A 14,683-nucleotide genomic window follows, 5' to 3' on the forward strand; every position below is an offset into this window, starting at 1 on the left:
CTCCAAAGCACGCTTCTCAGTACAGCGCTTGCTTTTGAGCAGACTCTTTCCTCACTCTGCCTATAAAATCTACCTTCATTCCCAAGTGAAGCAATGCACAACTAAAACACGATCAAATGGCTTTCTAAACAAGCAGCTTCACTGTTTGTGGCAGTATAAGTCGAAGCTTAAATCTCAAACAAAATGCAAATGCAACTGAGAAGCTGGTGAATGTGTCTTTATACTTAACGGATGAAAATTAAGTAAAATCTCAGATAAAAAGTTTTCTAAAACGCAAAACTTGCTTTACAAGCACCAAGTCAAACATTCGCCTGCACCTGATGGACCTTTATGACATTTTACCTCATTTATGCATGTTTTTCAAATGTTTCAGATATCCCCTTTTCAACAGAATTTCAAGGGCATTAAAATGAAGGCCTGAAACTTTATTTTCCCATATAAGGGAAAAACAAACAAGTTCACTCTTCACTAGGCAATGCTAACACTCATCAGCTGTACAAAAAGCTTAACAGAAGCTTAAGGGACCTGCAGAGTTCAAACTGTACCCACATGACCTTTTCTAACGGACTCTGAGAGATTTTTGGTTTTTCATCATATTTTTCCCTGAGTGATCTTCCCAGGTCTCTGATATCAAAATTCCATAATTTCAAAAGTAAGCTTCTGATGGTAAATAAACGTAAGGATAGAGTACTTCTGTGCTTGTTCCACCCAGATCCTGCTCGAAGGACATCAGGGCACTGTGGGAGCTGGTGTCTCCCCGGGACTGGGGGGCTCCTGATGGTGGCAGGGCACCTCCCACTGCCCCACGAGGGAGAAGGGCAGCTCGGGACAGCAGGGCAGCCCCTGCCCTGGGCATCGCACACTGCCTTGGGGGTGAGGCCTGGACTGGTTAGTCACCCGTGGGGCAGCATCAGGTCTGTGGCTGGGCAGGGACAGGGCCATGGCAGGGCTGGAGCTCTGTTGCAGGGCACGGACTGATGGCCCTGATTGGCGTGAGGTGAGGTCTGGGGTTTGACAGGGTGGAGGGAGGCCCTGGGGGGCCTCACTAGAGCCTGCTGGTGCCCTCAGGGCCCAGATAAAGAATTAAGATTTCAGTGGGAATGCCCAGTTTGGAAATTCATGTTGGCATCTAGTATCTGCTCAAAATCATCTGTTCCTGCAGAAAATTGTTCACAGACTGCTTACTCTTAGCAAAAATTTATTTTATTTTGATTTTGCTTATAATGTTTGCTCTGTATTCCACACACTTACAGTTCTGAGCTGTAGTCAATCTCCATTTTCCTATTCTCCAGGCATTTTAACATCTAATAACTGCAATAAAAATCTTCTTTTACCATGACCAAATGATATACAGTTAGTCAAATGTCTCTACAGTCCTAGACTAATGAGCACATCAAGACAGATTGCACAAAACTGTCTCACCAAACAGATCCCGCTACTGGGATACTAGACCTCTTAGGAGTCCATCTGTGACATGGGAAATTACTATCCCCTAGTGTAAAGATTCTCAAGGACTGTGGCTGAAATTTATCAAAATCAACCATAAAGCACCAGCTTGCACAAGATGACCCTGGAGAGAGTCAGCACTTGAACAGATAGTTCCCAGCATATAGCCACCACCCAGAGTCTTAGCTACTATCAATACAAAACTGGACTGTTTCCCTTCTTTTGCACTGTTGCCCTGTTTTTAAAAATTAAGATAATTTGAAATGCTGGAAAAGGTCACTAATATAAAAGATCACATCATTCAAAATTCCATGTTTATTTGGTACAGGCTGGACTGAAAATGTTCTGAGTGACTGCTTTTCTAAAGTAATAGAGATAAATTGTACATTTATATTCCTTTGAGAATATCTGTGTTCCCTAGCTTGCCAGCTGTTACTTGCCAGAGTCTCTTTTTCAAACAAGGTATCACATCTCAATACATTTTTAATTTAGTAAATATATGTTTTAAATTATTCATGACCTAAGGAAATTTGTTCCATCAAAGAAATCAGGACATACCAAAGAACCTCCAATGCTGTCAGACAATACGCAATGTCTGATCGTCTCTTTTTGTCTATACCTGTTGACAGAGAAGTAACTCCACTAACTTTCTCAGCTAGTTATGTAAAATTGGGAATTTCTGCTTGTCTCTGCAGGTCTCCTCCTAACCTTCCCCCTCCCATGCTTTGTGAACATGACATGCAATACTTGGGTTCCCGTTGTTCTCATCTCATACAGTTTTCATAACTGAAACGCAGCATTCACACCAATATTACATCTCATTCCGTCCTGTCATCCTCTGCATGAGCATTTTTAGACACAAAATCAATGGTATTATGGCTCAAAAACACAACTATACTGTGGCCAACTGCGTCTGGAGAATGATTTCCCTAAAATCAACTCAGTTACTACTTGCCTACTCAGTTCCTCTTTGAAGTCACCTATCAGCTAGCTGCAGATAACCAAGTTTGTTCTGCACTGGTGGAGGTGAGGTGTCTGAGTTTCAATCGCTCTGCAGTCTGCATTTCCCCAGCCCTCGCTCTCTAGCTCTCCGGACAAGGGGCAGCCTGTGCTAACTGAAACCAGGCACAAAACAGAGAAGTACTGCCTGCCTTTCCCTTGGTGAGACTTGCTGTGGGGATTTCACTGGTACCCAGATGCTGTCTCCCTTGCAGGGTCAGGAATGGAGCCAGCGGGGCAATTTCTAGATCTTATGCAAACTTCTAGGTCTTTTTCAAATGTCTTTGAAACTGGCCAAGGAGCCTAAACATGACTGTGGAGGGAAGTCCTGAATAATGGATCAACAGGGAAAAACTACATCATTAGGAAACCAGAGTATAAACTGTCCAAGTTTCAAGCTGCTTCTTGTCATTTGCAGTGGCTCAAGCCAGGGTGTATGCACAGAAGACAATGGCTACAGTAACTATCACAATGCCAGCTTCTTTTATTCCCCACATGATAAGTTTATCTACTGCTACCAGCAGTGATCCAGACCTCGCAACATCATCTGCAATACAAAACTCCTTGCAAGACTGGTACCTTTATGCAGTACAATGAATGCAGTAAGGTGCCAGCCTTGCGAACCTTACTAGGTACAGAATAGTGTTTCCTTTTTAAAGATATAGCTTTTAAACGTCTAAAATTTCTGTTTGATTGTTTATTTTAGACCTTTTAAAGATACACTGTCAGTCCTAAATGGGGTCAAAATCTCCAGGACATCTGCTTTTCTGCTGACTGATATACGCAAAGACCTGGACACACAACACACCCCACTACAGAAAAAACACCAAAAAAAGGAAGGGGCAATACCACACCCACACAAAATAGACAAGACAATCTGGAAAATGAGCAGGGGAAAGGAGGGAGATGCTGACCATGGCTACAGTCATCAGCTATATTGGTGCAAAGCCACAGAAAAGCATGGAGCTACCCTATCATTACATGGCTGGGGATGCATCTTGGGAACACAGTAAAGCCCAGTTTGGATGAAGAATGATTTCCCCACAGGGAAAAGAGGACAGGTCAGCTCTTAGAGCCTAGGTTGTCTATGCAGGGCTGAAAAACCAAAAATATCAATTGTTTGGACAGTATGTGTGCTTGGTTCACAAATTGCAGCAAAAGTTGACAGTGCCCCTTTTGCAAAGCAGACTCACCCTGGAGAAAACGCAGCTGATATAGATACATAGCAAATCCATCACTGACTGCCTGACTGGTCAGAAGTCCTTCCATTTGGGGATATAGAAGCAACAAGCACCAAAGTAATCCTAAAGTTATAGGGAGACCGCAGAAAAATCCCCGGTTCTCCTCGTTCAATAAAACAAAACATCTTGATCTGAAAATCTGTTTTGAAAACTTCATAGAAGAAGGAAGGGGCTAGAGAATTATACTGAGTTGTCACACAAGGACAAAAAGAACTGGCTTCCAGAAGAGGGAGCTTTTCTGCTCAGTTAGACAGTTTGTTGCTGGCTGGCAGTCTGCTGTTCTTTCCCAAATCACATTTTAAAGATTATATAAGTCCTTCATTCAGACTGGCAAGGCTCAGTAAGATGATTCATGCTTAAAACCCTGCTCACATGTGTACTCAGAACTCATACAGTATATGGCAAAAAGATGCGATATCTTCAGTGTGAACAGCACCAGTATTTTAACTGCATTAAAGATGGCCAAGACAATCTTCCATAGCGCTTTTCTGCAGTTCAGAGCCTAGCAATATCTAAGTCTAGTGTGAAGCATCTCTAGGTTCTGGAAATTCACTACAGTTATCTAGACCCTAAATTAAGAATCAGATTTTATGGCTGGACATGTTCAGCTTTTACAACCTCATTTACAACATGCCATCGAAGTGACGAATGTGTGCACAGTACATACCGTGCCAGACAGCGTTATGGTTGCAACACCATTCCTTGAGGTGTGTAAGTACTTAAACTAGAATATCATTTGATTTTGCAACAGGAATACTTTTCTTTGTCTAGAACTAGTTTTTGCCCTGACAGTTTTAACTGGTGGCCAGTGAATGATAATGAAAAATAAGAACCTTTAACACCCATCCCTTCCGTTTTGATGTGGGACCTGACTCACCGAGTTTCAAGGCAAAATACTTCCTGATTTTATGCACAGCAGCAGGAACAGGCCCTAAGTTATAACCCCTAGAAGAAGCAATGATGCCAGGCCAGTCCCAGGACTAACAGCAGTTGGTAACTGCGGCCACCATGAACCCTTTCCTTCATCCTGCGCAGAGAAAAAAATAGCACCATTTGGGAGCAAAGAAAGACCTGGCTACCTCAACTCCTTCCCCTATGTGTGCATGAGGGTGTCCCCACTGGTGTTTTGGGAGGCTTAGGACCTCATGGCAGGCTCTTCAGGAAAAAAGGGAAAATCTGCAATATGTCTCCCCTGAAAATGAGCCAGCAGAGATCAGAAGACAGTGAAGGGGCTGAACCCAAAATGCAGCTCAGGTTAGCGGTGGGGCACAGAGGTAGTTTCTTCCTGTTCCTTCAGCAGCCTTCATGTGGTGGGACATGCCTTTGGTGTACCTACAGCTTGGGGAGGGGAGGGACTACATTTGGTTGTAGAGAAGACAAGACCCTGACTGAAACCCTGTCCTGTCACAGACTCACAGGGAGTTAGTAATAGATTTCCTCCCCAGAGCAACATTAAAGTTAGCACAGACTAACACAGAAGAGCGTGTGCATCACAAGATCGCATGTTCAAAATCCTTTTACCGCCATTATTTATTAGCATTTCAGGAACTTCTACCGATTTTTTGTGCAAGAGAACAGTACATCCATGGCTATGTTAACCAACTCTTGGGATGTTATCCCAAGACCAGCACTACTGAGAATTGTCTTAAAGCCCAAAATTCTCAAGTCAGATTACAATGCAAAAATCACTTTTGTTAAAAAATAGGAAGTATCTTTTTAATCCTATAGCTGCAGAAAAGCTCTAAAACCTGAAAACCAAAACACTAAAAGGCAGGTAAAAGGAAGTCCTCATTTACTCACTTTAAGTAGCATGGACTTCAAACCAAAGTTACAATGACCAAAATCTAATATTTAAGTGTTTTTAGGGAGTAGCAATGTTTCACCAGCTTCTACATTCAAAGGTCCCAGATCCTCATGTGTTGGGCTCTGCTTTCTCATAAAAAAAACCCTTGTAATGTTTTAAATCCCCTTTATTTCACCCTCTATTACCAGTATGGACTAACTAAGTCCTTATTCCATCACCATCCAAGGGAGGAGAAAAGCACTGCTTTGTTTTGAAGAATCTTTGTTTTCACACTTACAAGCAAGGAAACCCAACTGTTAGCTAAAAGATTGAGAGTACTATGAATTAAAAGTTTTGTTGACATGGTATAAATATCTACCTCATTCAAAATTTTAGCCAATGGACAACATTAGGGCTTCTTTATTATTAGCATTTCTTAAGCCAAGTGCTTAATACTAATAAAGGACTGCAGTCAACGACAGCAGGAGTCCAAACCTCCGTTTGTCAGAGAAGGCAGAGCAGTGCCAATGTCCCCACAAGGTCCTACTGCAGTCCTTTTTCCCCCGCTAGGCACCTCTGCAGGACCACATGCAGAAATGTACTTCTCCTGCCAAAAGTGAGAGGCTGAAGGAGACTCAGCAGGAACAGCTACGTCTCACAGATACTGCTCTCCAGATGCCAGAGGTTGCACCCAAAATCATTCCAGTGCTAATCACCTCCCCCCCCCCCCCCCACTTTCACCTACAAGGCGGCTGCTACTAGCAGTGGAGTTAAAGCTCAGCCACTTTGCCCCAGTGTTTGCATTTCTTGGCTGATGTTGCTAAGGATGTCTCCAACTTGTCAAGGGCCTGGGATGGACAAACACTCACTCAAAACAGGCCAGCAAACTGGAAGGGCTAGGAAAAAGCCACTGCTTTTTCTCTAATTTTAGACTGCAGGAGTACAAAACTTCTGTGCCAGCTCAAATGTTATTGCACATACCTTCTGTTTAAAAGAAGGAGTATGAAACAAGAAGAAGCAGGGAGAGAAAAGTCTACAGAGAACAGTTACAATTTAGAGACTAGAGGTAAACCAACTAGTTGTGCTGCTCTAGCACCAGAGGAAAGGGCAAGCCTCCACCTCTGATATATAGCATATGTTGTCTTCAGTTAGGAAAACACATTTTTAATTGAATGTTTCTCAAGGAAATAAAAAGGTATAAATTACAGAGGAAAGGTTCCCAAATTCAGGGTATATACGCAAACCCCTGAAATAGGTTGGCAATGTTATGCGTCTTTAAAATACAGAAGAATTCCCCCAGCTCTGTTCATTTGTCATTTTCTCCTTACCACTTTGTAGAGACCAGCTGGTGACTTTAAGGGGAAAAATCACCATAACAAAATCATTGACTGCTTTCAAATTATGTGATCTTGTACTACTTGTTCATGTTTTTAACAGCTCCACAAGAAATGATGAAACTGATTTAGAAATAAATAAGGGTATATAGTGGGAATAAAACAAAACCTGCATGCTAATTTCCACCTCCACATTTCTAGCACACAAATTACCAGAAGTCACAATACTAAACCATTCCCTTTCTGCTCACCTCAGTGTTCCTACAATGGTTGAAAGTCCTGAAGAGGGGAAGTGTAGAGAGCGGAAATATTTTCCCTCCTCCTCCTGCCACACTCATGGCCTTCTCTACTGGCAACAGCAGAGAAGATGCAGCAAGAAGGAAGATCTGGGCAAAGTCCACCCTGGATGTAAGACCATGGAAAGCTGTGCAATTGCAACTCATTAATTGGGTCTCTATATTCTTTCATGGTTGTTATGTAAAGTAACATAATGGATCTCATTTATACCTTCAAACCCAAGTTGTTCTTTTACTGAAGTGTTTTACTGTGAAGTCAAGCATGACTGTGAAGTCAGAATGAAGGTTTCCAGCGCTGATATTTTTATCACAGCACTGTTGCTCATTCCTTGAATATACAGGTAGCCTCTGCAGATGCAGGGCAGCCCTTAGGTCACTTTCTTCACAGAAAGAAAGAGTAGGCAGTGAGCTCAGTGAGCTGCATGTGAGTTACAAACAGCTGTTGTGATATAGCCAAACTACCGATTGCCAAATCTGTTTAGGAGAACTTGATCTAAAGCCCACTGAGGGCAAGACTCCATTGACTTCAGTGGTCATTGAACCAGACCCAAACGTCTACCTCATGAGTTGCTGAAGGAATAATGTGGCTGCAGTCACTTACCTGGATGGGTGAACTTTGACCACTGTTCTTTGGGGAACCGGAACTGATTTAAGTGAGCTCCTATCCTCATATAATTCTTGCATAACTATCTCTGATAGATGGCATTTTTTGGTTGAGTCATCCATTCTTTGATCCCTCTAGTAAGCCAGATCCTTTTGCTTCTAGTTCAAATTCTGTCTGCCAAAATTTGACATAAGAAAAGGAGGGAGAGGGGGGACAAAAGGACAACTGATTTACCATTCTCTAGTTCCAACAATACTTTGCTGAGGAATTTAGCATGAGTGGATAGCTTCACATACAGCAGTGCTTGCTCATGGGGCAAGACTGCCAGTTTTCCTCTAAAGCTCTTTCCAGAGCTTTGCAAGTCATGTGTGAAAATACAGGCTATGCTCAGACACTGTTATGGAGATATGTTCCAGCCCTGGGGAAGAGCCTTTCTGGAGAGAACAAAAAACATCTCATGTGCTGTTTTCAGGCTCAGATTTTCCCCAGGAGTTTCCAACCACTCATCAGAGCCAGCCCTGCAGCTCTCAGAGAGGGAATGAAATGTAGAAAATGGGTAAAGTCCTCAGGAAATATGAATAAAACCTCATGCTCCAATTTCTTCCAGTTCAGCATCTCTTGTAAGTGATAGAAACACTCTGTTTTTAACAATTTCAAGCTCTGCTTTTTATAGGAGCTGGTGTCATCACTCAGAGTGAGCTATGGTGGGATGACCACAGGAATGTGATTTTCCTGAGCAAATGCAACATGTTCCTGCTTTGCTTTTGTCAGCACTGGCCTTGCAATAAACAAACCAGGACTGCTGAGGTACATCTAGTACTTGATGCTGAGCCTCCAGGATAAAGGCAGCTCTGGGGAGGCAGAAATGGCAGCACCTGGGAACTTTGCATCTGGCCATGACCAGATGGTCATGGCTAAACACCTCTCATTGTTAAACACCTCTCCTGAAACAATGCTTGGGTCAGGTCCCTGTATCAACAGCACCTCTACAAGCTCTGTTGATAGGACTCTATCAACAGCAACGTCTGGGTAAATGTGGTGGAGACACCAATATATAGCCCTATGGAATGCAACTGAACAGCCAGGATCAGAGGAGTACTTGGGAAGGTGTCTGTATATAACGATTTGTGAAAAGGGATAGGAAATTTTGCTGTAGTCTCAAGTCAGTCTTAGCCATCTTTCATATTTTACTAACTCTGTATTCAGCAAGGGACATTTTTAAAGAATGAACACATTTTCTGGCAAATCATTTCTGAAAAGCATATTGACAATAACATTTTAAAGTGTTGAGTGTTTGAAAAAACCTAGCTTTTACCTAGCTGACAGGGGGCTTATGTATCATAGTTTGGTTCTTTTGTACTGTTTATTAAAATTTGTTCCAAAATTGCCTGTTTCTTCACACCATTTCTAAGGATGATCTGAATATAAAACCACACTACATCACAGACATGACTATTTGGCTCAGCTTGTGGTTAACAATCGTACTCTAACAGAGAAAAAGCATGAAACCATTGGAAAATCTTTAAAATGTACAATTTCCTGAGTTTATAACCAAGTGTGTGTACCCTCTCTAATTTTAGAATTACAATAAGAGAAATCACACACACAGCCTGCAGGTAAGACTCTTTCCCTGGTCCTTGCTTTTCCTAGAACTTACTCATATCAAGAGAAAGTCTGCACATAGCTCATGAAAAACAAAACAAGAGTACCATTGTTGACATACACACAAACCGTAAAGGCCAAACCCTCCCTTCTTTGTGGAAAACTAACACTTTCAGATCCTAGCCCAGACAATGTGAAATATACCATGCTATTTCTCACAAGAAAACACAAGCATCTTTTGTCCATGACAGATTTTACTGTTCCAAATATGGTTGGTATTTTTTACATGTAGGATTTCTCTCACTTCAGGGCTGTTCAAATTAAGAAAAATTGAAATAGTGCAATGATGGCAATACTGAAAACACAATATTTGGCTTACTTTGCTAAAGAGTATCAGTAAAATCACATTTTTACTTGTCTACACAAAACAGGGAGGGTTTTTTTTTCCTATACAAAATCAGAACAACCACAGAAATTCAACTTTTCTATGTGAGGATGAAACTGTACTTTACATACTTGAATTTAAGGATTTGGGATTTACCATATTTTAACACCAGGTGTTTTTGAACTTAACAAAATGATTTTCCCTGGGACTGAATTCTTAACAAGAATAACATTCTGAAACTGTCTGAAAACTGTTATAGTGCACTTTTTGAAGTATCAATAATGATCCTTACTATTACACTACTCTGAGGATCAGGCTGAGGTCCTGCCTGCAGCTTTATTTCAAAATCCTCAGAAAAACATTTGAAAAAAGAGTTTCAAGAAAGAACAGACTTTAAAAAATACAGGAAATACAGACGGAAGATTAATCTGTGAACAGGCTGGTATCCAACTGTGCATAACATATGCAGTTGAGTCCCTAATAAAGTTCCTAGGCAAGACTTTGAAGTGGTGTAGAAAAATCAGCAACTTGAAAGCTGTCCTAGAGATGAGCCAGTAAAAGCAAGGATTTGCTTTCAAATGTAAGCCAGTCAGAAATACTGGGTAATATAATGTGATCAACAGCCAGTGAATAAAAAAATTGACAGAGTATTATCAATGCTCCAGCCTACTATTGCTAACTTTACTATTAACTCTGAAAACATTTCCGGCTGTGTGCATCTAACATAGAATAATTAATCAGCTTGGATTATCCTAAAATTTAAATCTGAGTTTAAATCTCGTTACGTCTCAGTGTTTCTCAGATGTGTTCCCTGAGAGTGCCCAGAAGCTCTCAGTCGAGCTCGCTGCCTCACGGTGCTGTATCTGCATAGAGGTGTGGGATCAGCCGCGGCCTCACGGAGCAAGCAGCCTCCCTCCTCTGCGGGGGCTCCCGAAGGAGAAACCCGCAAACGGGCCACAATGCAGTCCTGAGATCTCCGACACAGAGCCTTCCTAGGCCATTTTACACTGGAAAAGCTTTCTGGTTTGGAAAGCCTGCAGGTCTGAGTTCAGTGGGACCCAGCCAATGCACGCACACTGAAAGGGTGCCTTAGACCTTGGCTGGGTCAGTTAACCTAGGCCCCAGTTTTTAGAGGCGTTTATATAATCAACGGTGTGGACAGGCACTGAGTGGAATTTTCAGTAGTCTCTGAAAGCATGTAAACACCTATAAAATCTGACCCTAAAAGTACCCCAAAATCTGTCAAAGCTTTAGAAAGGCGAGTTCTAAAGTTTTGGCCAAAAGAGTTAAATTTCTGTTTTTATGCAAACACAATTCTCTTTAACATCAGTGCAAGATTTGGCATGCACAAAACGGAGATTTAGGGGTGGTGTATGAGCAAGAAACAGTCAGAATGCCAAGAATATTTATGTTTTGCATATAGATGCACTGGTGGCTGGTACTCAGAGGAAGACTTTGGAATAAGATCTCTAGCATGGAAGACTTAGGAGTCTTAAGAGCCCTCACTTATTTCCTCTTGGAGATTCAAAAATCCAAAAGTAACTTTTGGACAACTGGAGTTCAGAACAACACACTACTTAAGATACTGAGTAACTGGCAGAGCAAGCAAAAATAAGAATATATCCATTGCTCCTATGCAAATGGAAGGAGTGTGTATAAGAAAAAAACATGAATACATATTTCTTGCATTGCAATTTTTCATTAATGTATTCTCTTGTTATGATTCATTTGTACTGGATCTAGTGCACTAAATAGAAGAGGAAATCCCTTCCACAATTACCCATTTCTGCTCATATTGGTTATTTCACAATTAACCTCAGTGAGAACAGTCTCTAGATAAAATGCATGCTAATAAAAACAGCTAAATAAATGTAATTGCAAGTGGGATAATAATTTATTTCAAGATACATTCTCCTTCCACCCATCAAAAATTAGACATGCTGCAATCACCAATATCCAAACAGGATGCTACTGCTTCGAAAGCACTAACCTCCTTCAACAAATGCATGCAAATAAACTTTCTATTTTCTCCAAAGATAACAGAATAAAAACTTCAAAATAGAAATCTTTCCATCTGTGGTATTCCAGACTTTCTCTTCTCTTGCCAATTAAAAGACAGACAATAAACCAAAATACTTCTTAAAACACAACAGGTTTCAAAGATACCTAAAGATTTTTTTACTATATACACTTCACTGTGCTTCAACTAATTATTTCCTGGGATTGCATTTTTTCCAGGCTTTGAGTAGAGTTAGTACAAAATATATAATCATTTCATCATAAAAAAATAAACCTTTATCCCATAAATATGAGCTTGTGTCATACACTATAGTCATTCCATATCAATATCTAATTTTTTTAACTCTCTACAGACATGAATAACCTATTAGCAATTAATTAGCAACAATGGAAAATATGTCAAGAATAAAAGAAGACCACAGTCCAGGTAAGACAGGGCTTTCAAGTACACATTATTACTAATTTTTACATACTTTTTCAGCAAGGATATGCTCAAATTGGATACCCATACATCCAACTGTGTCACTAGTATATTTGCATTTGCAGCCAGCCAGTTCTCGCACACAATAGACATAACTTTTCATGTAAATTCAGCAAACATCTGGACATATCTTTGGTTAATCTAACTTATCTGGAGAAATAAATCATAACCTAGAAGGACTATTTTGGAGTAACAGTGAGGACTGGCATAGATCCTATTTGTAAACTAGAAAACAAATAAAAAAGAGAAATGATGAGAAGGAATGCACAGCCACTAATACAGAGGCTCAGTGTATTGAGCTTCCCTGAATGGCTTTCTTGAATTTCTGCTGAGGTTTTTCCAAAAGCATTTCTTTGGCTTCATCTCCTCAGCTCTCAGAAAGAGTTGCTCCAGTCAGAGCTGGTGATTATTTACTGTTACACTCAGTCTGAAACAAAAAGTCTCCGCTGTGTATTCTTGTATTAATGCCTTTCACCATTGTTTAGATGCCTGCAAGCATCACAAGAATAGCGCGTCTGTGCATACTTCCCAAGAGCAGAGGGCTGGTCCGTGGGACCGGGCTGGCCGACACAGGCACAGTCTGCCCAGACCCACACCTCCAGACCGGGGCTCTGCAATCCCGGCCAGCTGGGCCCCGCAGACGGCTCCACGCCGTGCTCACTGCCGCTGCTCGGCTCTGGGTTTGGAGCTGGCTGGAGCCCTGCTGGCTCAGAGCAGCTCCAGGGAGACTATTGGGACATACCCAGGATCAGCTCACTTCCAACTGTCCTTTCTCCATAAGCAAAGTCTCTAGCAAAACCCACATGGCAAAAAAACCATCGATGCATATGAATTAAACTGCTTAAATTGCACTTGCCAATTGTAAGAGGCGCCAGAAGGTGACAGCCAGTGAGTACAGCTCTCTGTACACAGGACACATGTGTTAGCAAATTTGGACCGTGTGCTAGGAACCTGCGCCTGCACATTATACATACCAATTCTGGGAATATGAAGGCTGGGGAAAAGCTGATCAACAGGTCAGGGCCTGCAGCTGAACATGAACCTGATGTTATGGGGGCCTGGAAACCTGTGACTAGCAGTGGGAATAACAGGGAAATAAATTACTGAGCTTCACTTCCAGATGCCAATGACTAGCAATGCTCACATCCCTCAGTGACATTCAATCGCTGCTCAGGATGAATTTTTGGTTGTTCCAACCGCAAACCTTCACCAGTAAGAGTATTAGCAGGGGGAGCAGTGCAAGTTGCTAGCACCAAACTCAGAGGTGAGGCTTTAAGTACCTCTGCCTGTATAGCACTTACTCTGACATTGCCAAGGCAAGACCTCCTTTCACTCTGCTCTGAATTGCAACATCTGCATGCAATGCTGGAGCAACCTGAAGAGAAGCCGGAGGATCGTGTGCTGAGACACCAGCAATCCATGCTTTCACCAGAGGAGATATTTACAAATTCTGGCTTCACAACAGTTCCTCTCTGCCTTGCACCAGAACTAAGCCTTGTGCTGATTTTCAACCCTGTTTTGCACCGACACCATTTCACCTTTACTCTGTGTACATCTGAACAGCCACTCCCCCACATGCGAGGCAGGAGAAAACAAGATCCAGCAGATCTGAGGGATAGTCCCTGTCCTTCCTTTCCCCTCTCCCAGGTAAAAGTAAAGCGAGTAGAAGGTGTGTCCTGGTACAGCAGAGGAGGGTGGGAGCTCAGTTTCAGTATTATCACTGAAACCACAGAACAGCTGCTAATGTCCCTGCTTTGTTTAGTGTCCTGCCCCTGCTGATCCTGCCAGTTCAGTCTAAGGTTTCAATAGCATACATCTGAGTTTCAAGGATCAGAGAGAGCTGGCACCTTCAACAGGAGTCCCATTACATGTACAAAGTCAACAACAATGCCGCAGACCAGCCAGTGATAAAGCATTCCCCTTCATGGGGACTTTGCTACCGTGCCAAATGGAAGGACACGCTTTGTTTTCCGTCCAATGGAGGCACAACATGCCCCTGTCCTGTCTCAGGAAAAGGTCGGAAAGAATTTGTGACCCAGACTTTGCTGTAGCTAGAGAAAGAGAAAAGCTGCCACACTCAACAAGATGAACACTTTTGCAGGACAGAAATACATGTTCTGGCTTATGTGGCTTACATGGCCAGCAATTTAGGCAAGTCAAATTCTGTGAAAACACTCTTTCAGATTAAATCATTTTACTAGAATGGAAACATACGCACTGAAATGCTACTTTTGATGAGGAAAAAATGCTATCACTTCTGTAATTATGTCTGTTTGTAACCAAATTGCCAATAATAGTCAATGTCCATGAAAACTGCACTGAAACAATGCACCCACAAGCTTTATAAAATGCAGAAGACATCTGAAAAGTTCACGCATCTCAAATTATGTTTACATAGGCCAAGCTCCCCCTTACTGGCTGAGAGGGGTATGGAAGTCTCTTGGGGGCACCTGTGGGTCTCCTAATGCAGTAAGAGTAAACCGAGAACATTTA

General features: G+C 41.9%; 1 protein-coding gene across 1 annotated transcript in view; it reads right to left on the minus strand.

Annotated features, from left to right (window-relative positions):
* LOC135323562 (uncharacterized protein KIAA1958-like) overlaps positions 1 to 14,683 on the minus strand; it is a 69,517-nt gene that overhangs the window by 38,015 nt on the left and 16,819 nt on the right. The gene's annotated exons all lie outside the window — the stretch shown is intronic.

Source organism: Dromaius novaehollandiae, chromosome Z (assembly GCF_036370855.1).
Source record: "Dromaius novaehollandiae isolate bDroNov1 chromosome Z, bDroNov1.hap1, whole genome shotgun sequence".
In the NCBI taxonomy this organism is placed as follows: Eukaryota; Metazoa; Chordata; class Aves; order Casuariiformes; family Dromaiidae; genus Dromaius; species Dromaius novaehollandiae.